Raw genomic sequence first — 19,754 nt, forward strand, 5'->3', positions numbered from 1 at the left:
CCAGAAGGATGTTCTGAGTTAGAGATAATGGAAAATAGTAATTTTCTTCTTGATGATGGTAAATACCCCTGGTAGAAGGGTATTGGGGTAATGCACTACCCCACTTGGGTAATGTATTTTATTTTATTTTAGGCAATGTATTTTAGTTTAAAAAAAAAGAGCTCAAACTTTTGCACCACATTTTTCAGATTACTTAAGTATGTTGTATATCACTTGGGATTGATAATGTTCTGTGATTTATCCATGTACCCACTTTATAGATAAGGTAATGGAGGCTCAGGGAAGTTCTACAACTTGTTTAGTTTGCTCCCTCAGTTTCCTTTTCGGTCACTCCCATCAGCCTACCTCACAAAACTACTGGGGATGAAAAATAAGACAATTTGTGTAAAACTCTACAAAATATTAAAGTGATTTTTATATATGTACAATTCATTGGCTGTCTTTTTTCATAGTTATGCTCTTTATATCTCCATCACTCTTCTTACAGAGTAAGAACTAAATATCAAGAAATATGGGGGAAATACATTCTTACAAAACCTCAAGGTACCATTTCAACTGGTCCTCCCCATGGGCAGAAGTATAGGTTAGCAAATGGTTTACTGCTGGGAGACTTACTCTTTTAATCCTTGATCTAAGCTTTAGTCTAACAGTAATTTAATTCTTAAAGATCAGTAAATACTGGCTCAAATGGGACAACAAAAAATAGATTCAATACTGAAAGCTTCTGGGTTTCAGATAACGCTCTTCACAGAACTTCCTAGTTTCTAAGAAAGCAAATCCTGGCAGAGTGGAGAGCTCTGGAAATACAATGCCTGGATGCAAAAAAAAAAAAAAAAAAAAGCTAGCGTCTTAAAACTGTTAGAAAAAGGCACCCACTGGGGCACCTGGCTGGCTTAGTCGGTAGAGCATGCTACTCTTGATTTCAGGGTCGTCTGTTCAAGCCCCACATTGGACGTGGAATCTACTTAAAATAAAAGTAAGTAAAAATAAAACAAAAATAAGGAGAGAAAGAAAGAAAGAAAGAAAGAAAGAAAGAAAGAAAGAAAGAAAGAAAGAAAAAGGGACAAGGTGCTAAACACACCCAAGAAACCATTTTTACTGTTTTGAGGGCAGTAAGAGGTACATCAGGTCGGACAGGACACAGCCCTGGTTCCCTGTCATAAAACCCCATGTAATTACCACTATGTGAGTTGAACCAAGAGCCCTTCTGATAGTTCCTTCTTCGTTTCTTTCCTGTGGCATCTCATGCATAAAATTCTCCTGCATCAGTTCAATAATATCATTTTCAGATAGGCCTGACTAGCAAAGGGGCTTGATTTGAAAGTCTGAGACATCTCTGCAAAGCATCAGTTTCCTTGGCCTCAGAGAAGATTTTAGGCAGTGAATGAAGACACCGAACTCAAGTTCCCCAGATGTTTTTGTTTCAAATATTTTTTTAAAAGTTTATTTATTTATTTTGAGAGAGGGGAGCAGAGAGAGGGAGAGAGAAATCCCAAGCAGTCCCCACCGACAGCACATAGCCCGATGGGGGGCCGTATCTCACAAACCTCTGAGATCACGACCTGTGCCGAGATCAAGAGTCAGACGCTCAACTGACGGAGTCACGCAGGCGCCTGTAGTTTCCCAGATGTTAAACAGTTACCATATGACCCAAGAATTCCAGTCCTAGATATGCACTCCAACCAAAATCGGACACCCAAAATCTGTATGTGAATGTTCATAGCAACATTGTTCGTGATAGCTAAAAGATGGAAACAGCCCTAATGTCCATCAGCTGATGCACAGATAAACAAAAGGCTGTGTATCCACACAATAGAATATTATTCAGTCACAAAAAAGAATGAATTACTGATACATGCTACAACATGGGGGAACCTCAAAAACATTAGACCAAGTGAAAGAAACCGGTCACAGAAGACCACATATCATCTGGATCTGTTTATAGGAGATATCCAGAAGAGGCAAATCTGTAGAGACAGAAAGCAGACTAGTAGTTGTCCAGGGCTGGAGAGGAGGAGTGACAGCCTATGTGGTTTGTTTTTTTTTTTCTTTTTTTTTCAGTGATGAAATCCTCTAAGGGTAGATAGTGGTGATGATTGCACAACTCTGAATATACTACAAAGAGTGACGGGAAATCAGCCCTAGGCATGCAAGACCACAGAAGCCATTGCCACCACGTAGGATAATTAGGCTTTGGGCTTAAGATCCAGAGAAAATCTTCTGCGGGTCAAAAGTTTTGAACACCTGACATTGAATCCTGTCATCACTTTCAATGCTACCCACTCAAAGACGTGATAGGCTGTATTTGCTACGGCAGACTCATGGTGATTAAATCAGATGAAATTTCAGGGCTCAAATATGCGAAAGAAATTTTACTAGTGCTACCAGGTCAGTTACCCTTTGATGCCCAAACAGAGCAGAAGCTGACAAAGCTTCTCTGGAGCACAACCCTGGGAGGCAGGACTGACGTCTGGGGGCTCACCCCATCCCCCCCAGGAGCCAGCGCAGAACGGACGCTTACGGAAAGAATTCGTAAATGGGATTTGGTGAATTGTCAAAAGCTTCACTTAAGCAACGAAATCCATGGGGCGGTAAATAATTGAGGGGGGAAAAGTGGGTTCATCAGTTTGGCAACATGGACATTTTTACATTTTTGGGGGTGGGAGACAAATGAGCCACGACAGGAGTCAGGAATTTATATTCCCTGTTGTCCAGTTTTAGATCTGAGAGACCTGCTCTTTCCCCCAGATCAGAGTTGTTAGCTTGATCAACCTACAGCGTCCAAGTCGAAGCACCTGCTGCATAGTCTGAGAGACAGACACTGTGGCCAGGGACGGTGGGGGCAGCTCTCCTCACTCTTCCTCCAAGCCCTTCTGTGAATGTTCGTGTCCCTCAAATGGGATTCTGGGGATAGGGATGAAGCAGCAAAGAAAATGGGACTTATTTCCAACCTGTACTTTGAATCAGGAATAAAAGTTGTAAGCTTACTGGGGCACCTGGGTGGCTCAGTCAGTTACGAGTCTGACTCTTGGTTTCAGCTCAGGTCATGATCTCATGGTTCAGGAGTTCGAGCTCCACGTGGGGCTCTGTGCGGACAGGGTGGAGCCTGCTTGGGATTCTCTCTCTCTCTCTCTCTCTCTCTCTCTCTCCCTCCCTCCCTCTCTCTCTGCCCTTCCCCTGTTCACATGCTCACTCTCTCTGTCTCTCAAAATAAATAAATAAACATTAATTTTTTTTTAAAAAAGCAGTAAACTTAAAACTGGATGGATGTTGAAAACCATACATCCATCACCAGGTGAATGAATAAACAAGATGTGGTTAGACCATCCAATGGACTACTGCTTAGCAAAACAGAGGAACAAACGATTGACCCATGCAACATATGGACAGGTCTCAGAAAAACTATGCTAAATGAAAGAAACCAGACACAAAACACTACATGTTGAGTTATTCCATTGATAGGCAGCTCCCATAAAAGGCAAAACTGTAGAGACAGAAAATGGACTGCTGATCACCTGGGGCTATAGGTGCAAGTGAGGATCCCATCGGAACAAGGCACTTGCTGAGGGTGACAAAAAAAGGCTCTGTGATGAATGACCATCACACAATGGTGACTATTGCAAAACAGGATACATTTACCATCTCATTGAACTACACACTTAAAATGGATGAATTTTATGATATGTAAAGTATGTCTCAAAAAAGCCATCAACAATTACATGAATGAATGGAAGAATTGTAAAAAGTGGTCAAATTCCTGGGGCGCCTGGGTGGCGCAGTCGGTTAAGCGTCCGACTTCAGCCAGGTCACGATCTCGCGGTCCGGGAGTTCGAGCCCCGCGTCGGGCTCTGGGCTGATGGCTCGGAGCCTGGAGCCTGTTTCCGATTCTGTGTCTCCCTCTCTCTCTGCCCCTCCCCCGTTCATGCTCTGTCTCTCTCTGTCCCAAAAATAAATAAAAACGTTAAAAAAAAAAAAAAAGTGGTCAAATTCCTAACAATAGAAAAGAACGATAGGCTGATCCTTTGAATAGGAGGAGTCAGTTTCAATGAACTGTCTTCGTGGAAGTTAAAAAGGAACGTAGGCAGGAATGAATGAGAAAGAGACGTAAAATAGAAAAGAGGAAAGACAGCATGAGTTCCATCTTCTGTTTCAAAGTGGAAATAAAAACATGCCAGTTTCATTGTTTCATTAGCTATGAGTCCAGCTGGTCTCCCTACCCCCAGCTGCCCTGTCATATACATAAAAGCATATGGGTACATTCTGTTACAGTTTTACTTAAATAAAGATAACACCTTTGCTCTGGCGTTTTCCCCCTTGACCCACCCAATAATGGTACCAATGAAAAAATCAGGTTAAGTCAACTCAACAGAATTTAGCTACAGTGGATGCTGGCTCCATGTGATTATTTATTAGTTAATGAACTGAAATATTTGGGGCCAGTCCTGCATACCAGAATAAAGGCTCCAGTATTTATGTTTCCCAGCTTTTGCAAACAGGGAATTTCACTTGTCTCCAGTCGTATGATACTTTTCCAATTTCCCCACAAGATCGCCAAGAGTGAGAATGGCAATTCAGAGATGAAAACTGTAAATTCTCTCCATTCCTTAAAAAGTGATTTGTCTTGGCTGGAATAACTGAAAGAATTCAAAATGGCAGCAATCCCACCTTTTCGTTTTTCTATCCTTCCCCATTTGAAAACAGATTTCCCATAAACAGGGTGGGCAGAATCTCCAAATACCTGAAAGTATCTACGTATTAATTTTTAGAATTTTGTTTTTTAAAAAGTTATTTTCTACTGAATATAAAGTTGCTGTTTTTCACAGAAAACCTGAAACATATATTATTTATTCAGGCCTCGAGTCAGAAAGGCAACCAAAATACAGAAAACACACACACACACTTAAACGGGCACAAGGAGAGCAATAATCTCTCACGATCACCAGAAATGATTTCTCTTAGTTGAGGCAACTTTGGCCTTGGACTTTGGCATCTTCGTATGTTGGAAGATGGTTCTATTTTCCCCCCCAAAAAACCACGGAAACACCATCAACAGAGAGCCGTTCTTCAGACTGAGTTTCAGGAAGATTCGGTTGAAAATTTAATCACATGGCCAGAGGTAAAGAATGTGTGGGAACAACTTAACCACAAGCTTTGCCCAACAAACACACCATCCTTCCTACTCCGAGATGGCCTCACGTGACACTGGCTGGCAGTGGCATCCACGCCCTGAGCTGCTGGTGGTCACGGACGGATCTTTATGTGGCCATCTTGTCTCACACAGTCTTGCTTTTGAACAGCTGTCCGCAGTGAGGGCAGAACTGTAGCCCCACCAGACGCCCTGGCATTCACGAACACCCAATAAACCTCTCTAGACTCAACGCCGTAGGGACTAGATCATTTTCAGGGCCCGGTGCAAAATGAGAGCGTAGGGCCCCTTGGTCAGAATTTAGGAAGAATTTCAAGACCGTGAGCGCAGAGCTCATACCAAGCGGGAGGTTCTGTGCGACGTTACAGTTCACACACTGGGACCCGCACGGGCCACCACGGGAGGACTTCCACGGCCACGGGGCACTGCGCGTGTTTGGGGCTGCCGCTGAACTGCATCCTCTAACGACAGAAACATCTCCTGGGGAAAGAGGTTCAGTGCCTCCAACAGAAGCCCTGCTGGCCCGGCAGCTTGTTGCTCTGATGTGGTTCAGGCTGCAATAAAACTGGCAGTATCGGCGGGGGGGGGGGGGGGGGGGGGGGGGGTTGGTGAGAGAGGCTCCCCCTGTAAGGACCCCTCCCCGGAGGATGCCCGTCACTCCTTCCCCAATATTTACTGAGGCACCACCCAGGGGAGTGGAAACGCCCAATGGCATCCAGGAGCTGGCTACACAGTAGGGAAGGAGGAGGAGAGAAATTTAAATGATAGCAGCTACCCTCCCAAAATGCAGTGTGTTTTTAGAATAAAAAGTGAGGGCGGGCAGGGCAGTGAGGAGGTCAGGACGGTTTTCCTAGAGGGCACACCTCAGTGGTCATTTTGCCCCAGCAGGGCTCACTGTCCCACTTCTGCACTCCGGGTCTGTCCCATCTGCCCGCTGCCCTCCCTTCCCCCTCCCCCAGTTGACTTGCCCGGCGTGTGCTCATCTTTCCAAACCCTGCCCTAGCCTGTACCACCCAGCTGCCCTCCCCCAAACCGAGACATGCCCTTTTCCCTGTCTTCTCAGGGTCCCCTCTATCTTCGCTGTGAAGTTCAGGATTCAAGAACTTAACCCTTGCGTGGTAAAGATTACTTACTGCCTGGGAAGTGATGTAAAAGGTTCAGCACAGGCCGTGTAACATCAATGAATGTTTTCCTTTGTGTATCTGTCTGCCGTCCTACAGCCTGAATTCCTTAGGAGCAAAAGTGCTTTCGTCTGTATCCACGGTGTCCAGCGCGTGGACCTGGCCGTGGCAGGTGCTTAGCAAAGATTCATAATGTGAATGACTTCAATGGTCAGTCACATCCACCACACTGGTCCAGACGCTCACCGTGTATGAATAACCTGACACAATGTCAGTGGAATGGAGCTGTGACACAGCACCCAGACCGGGGCATCCTCGTTAGTGAAGCAGCCCTCATTCAGGCAGGTGGGACATTTTACTTTCCATCGCTCCAGCTGATAATGTAATGCCACCAAGCTGTATTTGATGTGGGAAAACTCAGTCATGTAACTCTATCTCCGTCCTAGGAACAGATGTCGGTCAGAGACGATAGAACCTTCCCGACTCTTTCCGCTGTGACTTTCTACCACCACCATTAAAGTGAAATCCAAGAGGCGCTGGGCAAAACACAAGGCAAAACAAAATCAGGGATGAGGGGATTTCCTGCAACTGGTTTCATCCGCTTTATTCCTTTTGTTTTAGTTACGAAGTAGGCTCTGAGCTCCTTGCTGCACTCTTGTAACACGGAAACTTGCAGACTGAGTATCTGAAGACGCTGTGTCATGGAAAGTTATCAGCCTTAACACCACGGCAGGGACCCAAGAGCCAAAGACCTGCTTTGCCTTTATGGGCTCCACGACCCCGGGCAGATTACTTAACCTCAGTCTCCTCATCGGTAAGATGGAGATAGTAGGTCCTACTTCACGGGGTCATGGTGAAGATTAGCTGTTTCTGGAACCCTGCCTGGCACGTGATAACCGTAAATGTGGCTATCATCATCATCCCCATTGCTTGTCTCCTGGTTCTGGTTTCTGTCTGTCCAGTCGCTGTCTTACTAGCCACCCTCTTTCTGTCACACGGTTCCTGTTCTCCCAGCCCCTCAGAATCACCTAGAAAACATTTTTTTTTTTTTTTTTAATCGAGGAACCAGAGACTCAAGCAGCCGGTCCAAGGCGGGCAATTCTAACAGGCAGGCAAGGTTGAGAACGTGGGCAAGGCTCTGCCACGGAGGCCCGGGGACGGGAATACAGGGAGTGAGAGGTAGCTGGCTGGAGCCACGTCTTCCCTCCGTGCCACTGTGGCTGTGTCCCCAACTCTGCCTCTGCATCAAAGACCAAGCATGCCAGGTCAGCAGGCCGGCTCCACGGAGGCTCACCCTTTCTTCCTTTGATTCCTTTCCTTCCATTGGAGTCTGGGGTTGGAAGGGGACTGAGAACAGGGAGCAGACGCTCCAGGAGACTCCATCTGGACCTGGATGGCCAGCTCAGAGCTCGGCTTCCGTGCAGGAGGGCTACGGCCCGAGGGCAGGCAGCTGGCCACCCGGACTTTACGTGTAGCCATCAGCTTCGTCACCCCTGTGAACCAGGGACACTTTTTTTTTGAGTAAAAATAATTTTCGGCAAAGCTAAAATTTGGAACTGAAGTTGACAAAACCATTCCTTGTTTTTGATGGCAACTTCTCTTCTACTGGCATCCGGACTCTCCTCCCTTAGTAAATGGAGTAGGTTAGATACCACGCCAACGGCTCAGGACCTCCATTCTGCCGGACGTGAGTGTGTCTCAACCATGGACGATTTAAAAAACATTTTTTTTAATGTTTATTTATTTTTAAGAGAGAGAGAGAGAGACAAACTGTGAGCTGGGGAGGGGCAGAGAGAGAGGGAGACACAGAATCGGAAGCAGGCTCCGGGCTCCGAGCCATCAGCCCAGAGCCCGACGCGGGGCTCGAACCCACAAACCGTGAGATCATGACCTGAGCCGAAGTCGGACGCTTAACCGACTGAGCCACCCAGACGCCCCCAGACAAGTTTTTTCAGTCGACCATTCCTTCTTTTCCTACCTTGCTATCGTGGTTGCTTTTTCACAATGTACGCAGGCAAACAGGTAACCACCCTTGTTAAGCCAGTAATTTCGGTATTATACACGCCGTGCCAGTAGGTTCAGGGTAAAATCAGATCTGGCCTCATAAAGTACATAGGCTTTTGACAATAATTATTTCCCACTACAGATTTGGGGCTGGCTCCACATGGTCGAATCCGTCCCCAAGTAGATATTCTACCATCTCCTAAATGGAATGCACTTTGGCAGACTTGCTCGTTTAAACTGAATTAGATAATAAACCCCCTGTGGTCACAGAGTACCTTTTCTCTACTTTCAACAGGCTCCACACCATAATGCCGATCGCACCATCCTGTGTCACACAAATATGCAAATATACATTGCACTGGAATACGTGGTAAGACTTCTTATGTGCAGACATCACAGCAGCCTAAATAATCTTCACAGCGTTATTCGCATTTCAGTCAAATGTTGGGCCAAGTGACACAGCGTATCTATGCTTAAGAATATGGCTTTATTTACTTAAGTAATCTCTACAACCAATGTGGGGCTTGAGCTCCTGACCCTGAGATCAAGAGTCACACGCTCTACCACCAAGCAGCCAGGTGGCCTAATAACATGGTTTTAAGAAGAGTACGGACACCACACACACACACACACACGCACACACACACGAGGGTCGACCCTTCTTCCTTTTATTCTCGAATATACAAACAAAACATGGTTTGCTTATGCCTGGGCAAAGTCCACAGTTCAGATTTTTTTTTTTTCCTCCAACAAAGTTTAACTGGAAAGGGAAAAAAAGTGGTTTATTGAGGGTAGTTAGGTGTCGGGTTCTCCTCTTTCCCTCTATTACAACAAGGTCTATCCAGCCTTCTTATTTACACAGGAGGTTTGACTTAGGTTATTTTTCTCCCCACTGGAGAGCGTGGAGTAATGGGTACCTTTATGACAGCTTGTTGGGATTAGAATCGGCAAATTTTACTTGCCTGTTTTGTCCAAATTTCAAAAGATAATCCCAATGAAAGAAATACTTATGAGGACGGGAAGTAATGTATCATAAACTGACAATAAGATAAAAGATAGCTGCAGGCAGTAGAAGTTGAAGTAACTCCTTATTCGAGAGATAGTCAAGGCAATGGGAGAGGAAGAAACATTAGAAAGAACAGAACAAGGCACTGTGCTAATCCAGAGATGGGGTTATTCCAGTAGAAGGGAGGAAAGTCCAAAAAGGTGGGTGGTGGGTGACCAGAGCCAAAAAGAGACCCAAGCAACCCCCATCAGTTATACCATCAGGAACAGAGAGAGGAGAAAACAGAGTCAAGGCAGGCCAGTTCTCAGAGATGACTCAAACCCTGCTTCCCCCCACCCCATCCCATCCCCAAGACTCCTCATTTAGTGACAGTGGTAAAGAGGAAAGGCATTGGAAGGGACAGCACAATAAATCGACTCTTCCTTCCCACAAAGTCACTTAGAGATCATCCAACTCAGCACTCTAGAAGTTTCTGCAGAAATGTTCCCTTTAGCAGAGGAGGCTAACTCCAAAAGGTCTGGAGCTATGGCCTAAAGCCATCCAAACAATCGAGCGGGTTTTGTCTTAAAAGTTCATGTAAATGTTGTGTGTTATATCATGGCACATCCATCTTTGTTGTCTTTTTTAAGGTAAAATAAATTTTAGATCTTTCTGCAAAACAGATGCTTGGGTGACCTGGGCCCAGTCTCTCCCGCAGCTCAGCACAAATTGCTGGCACACTCCCCAATATGACCCCAACCTGTGGGTGGTTGAAGACGCTTGTGTCTACGCCTGGACTCCTCCCTGACCAGACTGAGAAATGAGGACACAGGACATGTGAGGCTACCTCCCAGTGCCAGGGACAGTACCCACCAAGAGACAGCTCCTAGTTTCAAGAAGCCCAAGGTCCCACTGAAAGGAAGCAGGTGGCTAGGACTGGGGCCCCAACCCAGGCTTTGCTACCCTGCCCTGGTCCTCCCTTGTGCCATGCTGCTTCTCATTGTCCCGAAAAGACCCCCAGTCTCTGTGGCCCAGCAGAAAGTGTCTAGGGAAGGAGGCGGGACAGTCATCAGATTCTCGCTAATGAAATATTCCTGTGGCCTTTGACAAGGACTGGACACCTTGACTCCCCACCTGCTAATCCTCTCCCTGCCCAGAGAGGCAGGCAGGGTGTGCCACATAGCATAACCGTTCTTGGGAAATTGCAACTCAACGCTTGCCCAACACCCACAGGAAACAACTAGATCCCAGCCTGGCTAAGCACATGTTCAAGACAGGTACATCTTCTCTGGGGAACCAGGCCGGAGGGGAAGCTGTTAAGACCAGACTGTCTTAAAGACAAATCACAGATTCAACCATTTGAGAAGACAGAAGGAGTGGAAGAAGGGGAGGGGGGATGAAATCTCAATCTAGCTAAAATTGGACCCAATATAAATAATTAAAACAATCAGGCACATTTAAAATATCTCCGCAGTCCTTTGTCCCTGTTTCCCCTAAACTTTAACCCTATTATTCTGCTAGAAATGGAGGCCAAATGAGGATTTTAGTGACACCACAGAACTTTCATTAGATTATTTGGTCTTAAGTAACTTCTTAAATTTCCACGTGATTCAGGGGTTAAGATGTAGAATTTCTGCTCATTTTGAAGCTATGGAAGGTCCTTTAACCCTGAAAGAAGATCCAGGGAAGTTATGGGAGAGAGCACATCATGCAAGTGTATGCAATGCTTTTATAGTCTGTCTTATCCCCATGGGCAGACTCCGTCTGGTTCATCTCTGTACCTTCAGTGCTTGGCCAACCATAGGCTGGATACAAGGGTTCAGGAAGGAATGCTGTGAGAAGGTTCTGGAATTGTGTGGGAGTTTGGAAGAATAGACCCCACCCCCCCCCCCACGCCCATCTTTCTGGTCCTGGAAGGAAGAAGGGAAGAGAAGGGCAGACACAACACCTGGACAGACTAGACGCCTAGCATTGCCGGCACCGGTCTGGAGAGCTGCTGGGGAGCCGTTGCAGAGCCTTGGGGATGCCAAGGCGGGGTGGGGTGGGGGGTCACCTGAAGTAGGAGCTGGTCCCAGGACCAGCAATAAAAGTGACCCTCCGGCTTCAGTGAGAAGGCAGGAGAGGCTTGAAATGCCTACAGAATTGGAGGTGGGTACTAAGAGGCAAATAAATAACCAGGGAGACCTGGGTGGGGAGCACACTGGTTGGCCTAGAAACTGGGAATTAATCAGTAAATCCCAGCAGACTCACCAGAAGTCAGGAATACTGAGCTGTTCTCACAACTCTTTCCTTACATATGTTAATCCATCCCACCGGGACTGGGGAGTGGGTTGTCCCACCCAAAGTTTAGCCCCCCTGCCCACCCCGGGCTCAGCCAGCTGAGGGGTAGGGGCAACCTAAATGGAATCCTGGGCAGGGGGCCACATTTGATTATTTTGTGGTTACACCTGTGTTCTTATTATTTTTCAATTCCTATCAATTGATTTAAATGAACGAATTGCCCCTTTGGTTGGGGCCATTGTTATAAAGCTGGTGAGTGCAAGTTAGTCCTGAGAGATGAGTTCTTTTAGATCACCAGCCAGCTAACCGGGTTTCTGAGTGTCAGATGTAAGAGTTCCCTAGAGTTCCCAATGGCAGGTAACTCCGCCCTGCCAGAGTACATTTAACAAAGTCTGGAATGTTTCTGGCTGTCACTCCTGGGGTGGGGAGGTGACTACTGGCATGCAAACATCCCACAACGCACAGCAAGGCCCCACAAGGAATGACTTGGCCCAAAATGTCAACAGCGCCCAGGTTGAGAATTTGTCCTCAAGGAAAGTCAGCCTGGGAAGTCCTGGCGGGGGCCATCTGACCCCTGACTCCTTGCGCCCACCTTTCTCTAGGCTACAGTACCCATTCAATGCCAGACCCTGCTCTGTGCAAGAAACAGTGCAGTTAGAAAACCCCAGTCCACCAGGAAGCACCCAGTGCAGTCATTAGGATAGAACCATAAAGGGGTGCCTGGGTGGCTCAGTGGGTTAAGCATCTGACTCTTGATCTCGGCTCAGGTCACGATCTCACAGTTCATGTGTTTGAGCCCCACATCGGGCTCTGTGCTGACAGTGCAGAGCCTGCTTGGGATTCTCTCTCTCTCCCTCTGTCTGTACCTCCCCGACTCATGCTCTCTCTCTCTCTCAAAATAAATAAATAAACTGAAAAAAAACTGAAAAAAAATAAAAAGGATAGAACCATAAAGACTGAATTGTCATATAACGTAATGGCATCTCGAGTGAGTTTTCTAAAGCACGGATGATGGGATGGAGGAAAACAGAGGCCAGGAGTTTGAGAGATAGACCCAAAGGGTGGTGCACATTTGGGGAAAGAAGCTGTCGCCGTATCTCCACGCAACCTGCCCTTCCCCGCAGCAGAAAGAAAGAAAGAGGGGGGCGTGAGCTGGTCCCAGTAGGAAGGTTCGGGGACTGCACTGATTGTGTGCTGAGAGCGGCAGCATTCTGGGAAGAAGCATTTGGTATGGACAGACTCTTTAAAATTTCATCAGCCTGGGTTAACCTCTGCCCACAGAGAGGTGACAGCTCACGAGGGAGCCGATGGAGATGGGAAAAAGACCAAATTTCCCTCCCCATCAATTCATTTCACCAGGTCTTATTTCAAAGTTTGTCTGAGATCAGCACAGGCAATGTCTTCCCAGATGACACTCTGCCTTTACACTCGGTGATAGATTTGTTGGCAATCAGCAGCAGAAAAGAGAGTCGGACTCTCCACCCACAGCCTTGGGAGCCTTTCAAGAAGCCACCACAGGTGTCCTTAAGAGCAATTTCCAAGCAAAGTTCAACCCTTGGTTAAAAATGTGTTTTGAGAACAGTTCCTATTTAATTTGATGTGATGCCTTGCACTGTCATTCAGATATTTTAGCAACAGGGCCCTTCCCCTTCCCCACCAGATCACTTCCCTGGCTAAACCAGAACAGCCAAGCTCCTTGAAAACCACAGTAGCGTGTCTTATACATTCTGCTACTGGTTTTTCCCCAAGTTCAAAACCACTGCTGTCTCTTCCAGTATTTCTGCAGCTCCCAAAAACTAAGATGAAAGGGATACAGGGGAAGGTCTGCATGGTGGAGATCTGATGATTATGCCAGAAATGTTTGCTGCGTGTCTGTTCAGCATGCAGCACCGCGCTGGCCCTGGGCACAGACAGATGGATACAATGCCAACCAACCATACGGAGGGCACAGTGGTTCCAAGCTGGGCTCGGGAAAGCTATGGTCTTGGTTCAAATCTTAGCTCTGTTACTTATTATGAAACCAGGTGAATAACTCACTAATCTTTGCCTTCTATATCTATAAAATGGAAAGAAAACTTTTACCTGCTTGGTTTGTTATAAGGATCAAGTGAATTGATACATGGGAGGTCTCTGTAATAGACACAGGAAGTCCTCGTGAAGGCGGGCTATAAGCGTTCTCAGAGAGCCTACAGGTTGGCTGGTCACCTCAACATCTCTGATGGCTTCTGCAAGTTACCTGTCATCCCCCAGACTGAGCAATAACTTTCTGCAGAAATTTTAGTGATCAGCTTCAGACTCCTAAGAAGTCCAAAATGTGGCCTCTTCTCTTGTAGGAGCCCACATAGAAATGACCATGAAATAGCTACTACTATGTACAACCCAAATTCAGAAGGGAGAGATCTATGCCAACCAGAATTATCTGGAACTCTGCAACAACTTCATGCTGGAGGAAGAAGCTGACCTCATATGAGATCAAAATAACTAAGAAGGGGAACTTGCTAAATGTTTTCTCTGAAGGTCTGACAAGCAGAGGAGGGTGGTGTTCCAGAAGAACTTTTTTAGGTTGCCCATATAAATTCCATGATGAAGGTAGGAAATCAAGTGGGCACAAAACAATTCTAAGAGGAGCTTCATGACCTCAGGAAATATAAACAGGAGTACTCCAACAAAGTTTTAACATTCTGTATTTTGGATATTTAGATTTAAGGTATTGAAACCTAAATCTAGGTTTTGTAGGAAGGAGACATAGATTTGCAATGTGTTATGGGAAACCTAGCTCTAAATGACAAGAGGCTCTCTGGTAAACCACTGGGCATATAATTTTGATGAAGGGGGGGAGTTTCTCTTTTAAAAACGCTATACGTTGAGTGCATCTGGAGGGAGCTCTAGTCCCATGGAAGTCTACAAGTAACTCGCTATGAGGGAACTTTGAGAGATTAAGGCTCAGCTTGTACTTTTCAGAAAGAGAACATGTAAGTCTTCTGGACTCTATTCCTCTATGGCTCCTGGGTCAGAAATCCTACCTCTTCCCATCTCGTTAATCAACAAATGTTTACTGACACCAGCCATAAGCTCAACCAGTGTGAAAGATACAAGAAAACTTTAACATGGACAATGGTCAACAGCTAACCACTCTTTTATTCTCTGCCCAGCACAATCTATGTATAAATTTGTTCAATGAAACAAGAATGAATCACCATTAGCCAATAAATGCATCTCTCAAAGATAACACCCTCTGGTTTAAGGGGCTGTTTCCACATTTCTCTCTTTGTTAGTTCCTGAGCTTATTTAGGAAAGAAATAGTTTCCTATTTATTGCTATATCCATCATTTACAGTGCCTGACACATGATAGTCAATATCATTTGTTGAGTGAGTAATGGATGGGTGGATGGATGATGTAAGCATGAATGTATAAAGGGATGAATGAAGGGTGACTGAAAAGTAGGATTTAGGATCAAAGGAAGAAGTGGAACAAACCCAACTAGAGTAACAAAATGAAGACAAAATCAAAAACAGGTAGAAAATCTTTGGTGGAACAAGAGTGTGTCTTGAAAAGTGGAGGAGACACAGGTTAGACAGATCATCCCATGATAATGCTCACCAAAAATTGCTCTTGTTTTAAGATATTTCCTCTTACTCAGTCATTAGAAGAAAATGGAGATCAGCCAGTCACATTATCTCCCTGGAAAAGGCTTCAGATATTTGAAAACTGTGGCCGTTTACTCTGTATCCAGTTTTGCTCACAGTTGTGTCCATAGCACTTGACAGACAATAGATGCACAATGCATATTGTTAAAAGAATGAGTTCCTGATTTGAGCTTGCTCTTTCCCACAGCCTTAGCCGTGGTCTTCCCTGGTCCATACATTAAGCCAAATTTCAGAGTTCCAAAACTTGATTTCCAAACTGATTCTGTCTTGGACGAAGACTACTGAATTAGAGTTGCCCACGCTCTGGGTAGTGTTGGATGATTACTAAGCAGGCTTGATCACATAGGTCTTTCTACACATTTAGGTATTAAAAACCATTTAGAACTGTGAATGTAGAGTCTTCACATAACTCGTTAGACCTCCTTTTGAGAATACGGCAGACCGCACAAAACGTAGTTAAGTTGGCCCCACACTCATCTGACCATCCCACAGTTCAAAGCGATGGCAATGGTAGGTATTATTAGGATGATGCCACAGGGGCATGTGGGGCTCCCTGTTCCAAATCTCTTATTTGATTGAAGTCTGGCCTTCACTTCTTGAGCTTCAACTCAACAATCATTGGATGAGGTATGCTTCCACCACCTACTCACATCATCTTTCTTCTACCAGTCTTTCTTGCTCTGGTTTAGACAAAATTCTGCCCCTGAATCTATATCCACCAGCACAGGGTATACCTGCTCTATTTCCACACTAAAGGCGGACTTCTCCCCACTTGGGACAAGAACTGAGAACCATCTCCTACCACCCACCCCTGTTAGCTGGGACAACGTTGCCTTATTCCCCTTGACTTGTCTATCTCTTCTCCTTCCAACCATCGCATCCTCTTCCCGGTCATAGTCTTCTCAGACTAACCACGTCTGCTCTCTCTCACCTCCCTCCTGCCTGGTCTCCTGCCCTCCAGCCCTGTGCACATCTGCACACATCATTCACACCTGTTTGGTTTTAACTTGGGTTTTTAACTTGATTTTTAACTTTTAACTTGATTTTTAACTTGGGAGCCCAGACCACAACTTCTCTTTTCTTCGCAGTTTCACGGCACCCAGTTCAGAGCCTTGGAGTGAGGCCCCCACTCAGTGGCAACTGACGCCAATGTCAAAAGGTCTTTCCTTGGAACCAACCAACTCTATTCAGCCTCTTTCATGGCGTCCTGAATTTGCTTTGCTCTATAGCCTCCCTGACCTTCCCCAGGTCAGGGCTATTATTATGTTTTTAAGCTCTGCGCAGGGTCCATTTATAGGACAGTATTTATTTATTTATTTCTGGCTGTGCTTCCCAACGATTCTTGCCCTCTGAACTCCATGCCGGAAGGCTTTTTGTTGTGAAACTGCTAGGTCTGGAAACTCCAGAGCGCCCCCCATCACAGACTTTGACTCACACACCATCCATCTGCTTTGGGGGGTCAAGGGGTAAATCTACATCCCCGAGGACCATTTTCAGACTAGGAAAACAGTAACTTAGCAAGACTGCTTTCCACGCTCTTTGCGAGCATCGGAAAACCCACAACTCAACTGCTCAGGTGTGCCAACAGGCGCTTTTCAAAGTGAGAGGCAGATTCTTTTCAACGACACTTGGCTTTTTGCTATTTAACTAGTTCTCTTGGCTTTAACTCCATTTGGTTCTGGCTAGCCTCGTGCCATACCATGCAGTCCTCATTTTCAGGTCCCTTTTGTATCTGAAATACTTGAGACCTCTTGCATTATGGTAAGTTTTAGAAGTCCCAGATAATAGCATGTTTAGGTCAGGATCTCTGCAAACAGAACCTCGTTAAAACCACCCCTTCTTCCTGCTTCCATGCTGAGGGGTTAGCCTGAGGTTTCTGAGTAATGTTTTTGGTTTCCAGAACGAGAAGGGACTCGGAGGGCTGAGCGACCTTCACAAGTCTTTATTTAAAATTACAGATCATTTTAAGAATCGAGGATGAGACGACTATTGATCTATCTTATAAAGGCTGACTTGTAATTCGGGATATGCCCATTAAGAAAATAGTGCCCGTTATCAGATATTTCCTCACACTTACTGAATAAAAGACTCTCACCTGTTAACAGGCCCATTTGGACTGTCTTTCTAGCAGACATGTCCTTGATTCTTATCATATTTAACTTTGCTTATTACCAGAGAGATGATACTTTTCTCTTGTATTCTATACTTTTCCTGAAAATCAATTCTTTTTCTCCCCATAAAGGATGAGAAGATTCAGTAGCTTTAATTTAGGACTTTGATCCTTGCCCACCTACACACACACACACACACACACTTTCTCCCTCCTCTCAGGATACTTTTCTCCAACTGCAGACGCTTCCCTCATAATCATAGATGGGCTAATGCTTTCCCGGTTTTGAAAACGAGAAGGTCTACGGACCCTGACCTTAATGAGAGCGGATGGCACAGGTGATCCACATAAGGAAGATGTGCAAAGAAAAACAAAAACAAAAACAAAAAAATCCAAACAGAGAATCCTGCTAGTAGTTACCTTTTGTCACCCACTCGTACTTGTTGAACTTGGGTTTTGTGCTGAGTAAGTTCAGGCTAGAGCAAAGAACCCTCTTTTGCATATTTGGGCGATGGGGCACACCTGGGCAGATAATAACGTTCCCATCAGCGCTGGTCCTCAAACACCCTCTAAAACTTTTCTCAAGGACCTCACCTCCTATAAAGAAGTGCATGCTCGCCCCTTGCTTAGGCTGCTCACGGCATTAATACCACGTCTAGAAAACTGTCTTCGTTTCCTAAAACAGACCAGAAACTGAGGACTCGCATAAACACAGAACCCTTCCTTCCATAATTCCTAGATATGACGGAGAAAATCATAGGCCAAAAATTAAGTAAATAAAGAGGTAATCCCAAATGCCTGTTTCCTTGACAACACCCCTCCCCCAGCCCTCCTCCGATAGGGAAAAACCAAAATGAAAGTGAGGAGGGGGTAGCCACAAAGCCGTGCTGGATTTTGGCAAGCGGAGCCCATAACCGGGTCCGGAAAGCAGCAAACTCGGAACGAAATACAAATAAATCAATTTATATCGGGGGCTGCCTTTTGTGGAGTATTTTTTTTTTGTGGTTGCCATAGAAACGCCAGGGACGGAAGAACGTGTTGCATGACACAGGAGACCGATCTGTAACAGGAACCTTCTCCCCAGCTTCATCTATCGCAGAGAAAACGCTTTGGCCCAAGGGGAGGGGGCCGCAGGGGGAGGGGGGCGGGGAGGAAGCCCTGAACGGCAGCTCGAAATCACCACCGGGAAACGAACGCTCGCCCAGCTGAGCACAAAGGAAGGGTCCTTTTGTGGCTGCAGAGCCCCCGTGCCTTCCAGGCTCTGCCCCTCCACGTCCCCACTGGAGCCTGACTTCCTTTTCCACCTTCCACGCTTCCTCGTTCTGTACCTACCCCTTCCAGAGGTTTTAGTGAGGTCCAGCCCCGCAGAGGATAACAGTGAGACACAGACACTCACACACAAACATCCGCCACGCCCAGAGGTGAAGTCGCCTGGAAATCGCACGAACGGCACATACCTCCTTGCTGGCGGCCCCTGGCACATGGGCTTGGGAACCAGAAACTGAAAGGGAGCAGGCTGGGGTGCAGAAATTGCCACTAGTTTATAGGAGCTGTAAGTCAGCCAACACTGGAAAGAAAAAAGCGAGACTCCACCCATGGGGTGGACCCTTCGGGAAAAAAAAAAAAAAGTGGTCCTCAGCTGACGTCTCTCCCCACCCCATGTCACTTCCTTTTAAAGCTACAATTTAGCAGTTACGGGGAGGGAAGCTACGAGCCGGTGTAACATGAGTCACTCCCTTCCCCTTGCAATTAGTGTAAGGAAGTGCCTCCTCGGTCGGCTTCGCGTTCCAAAGCCTCCGGCTTGGGGAACCTGCCGGAATCCGAAACAAAGCCCGCTAGGTGGCCCTTCTCTTCCTGCCGCGGCTCCCACGCCCTGTTGCATCCCCGGGGCCCCGAGGGCTCCTGCAGGCTCGGCCCGGACGCACTCCGGCCCCGTCCGCGCGGCGACCTGGAAACGGTCCCAAACGGGCTCGCGGGTCGCTCGGCGGGTCTGCTGGGGGGGAGGGGGGGGGATGCCCGCGCTCTCCGATCCCCCCCGCCCTCGCTGCTACGCCCGGGGCTGCGGGGAGATCGCTCTCCACCCACCGGCGCCCCGAAGCACCTTCAAGGACCGGAAAGTCCAAGTGATCGCAGACGTTCCGAACTGGGAAACAGAAGCTCTGGGGTCGGTGTGTTTTCTCCCCGCCGGGGTCGATTACCACGCACACGCGCGCGCGCGCGCACACACACGCACACACACGCACGTGGCATTTGCACCCAGTGTGTTGGAGTGGGTCTGGGCACACCTTTAGAATCAAACGCTGTCATCACAACTTTAAAAGAGTTTCAACAGCAACTCTTCAAATACCGCGTCTCCAACATGCCCACAGCATGATTTCAACCTCCAAATAGTTAAGATGTGTGCCCTTCAAATGTCCACTATTAGAACCATACTCACAAATAACACTGGAGCCTTTGCA

General features: G+C 46.5%; 1 protein-coding gene across 3 annotated transcripts in view; it reads right to left on the reverse strand.

Moving 5' to 3' along the window:
- AGPAT4 (1-acylglycerol-3-phosphate O-acyltransferase 4) overlaps window positions 1–18,872 on the reverse strand; it is a 126,606-nt gene extending 107,734 nt beyond the window's left edge. For 2 of the 3 annotated variants that reach the window (XM_030316741.1, XM_030316742.1), the window contains exon 1: window positions 18,753–18,872. The gene's annotated coding sequence lies outside the window, so the exon portion shown is untranslated. Of the gene's footprint in view, window positions 1–18,691; window positions 18,715–18,752 lie in introns of those variants that run through there. The other variant, XM_030316739.1, reaches the window with a different exon arrangement.
- Window positions 18,873–19,754: the final 882 nt, after the last annotated feature.

The sequence above is a fragment of the Lynx canadensis genome, chromosome B2, assembly GCF_007474595.2.
Source record: "Lynx canadensis isolate LIC74 chromosome B2, mLynCan4.pri.v2, whole genome shotgun sequence".
Taxonomy (NCBI): Eukaryota; Metazoa; Chordata; class Mammalia; order Carnivora; family Felidae; genus Lynx; species Lynx canadensis.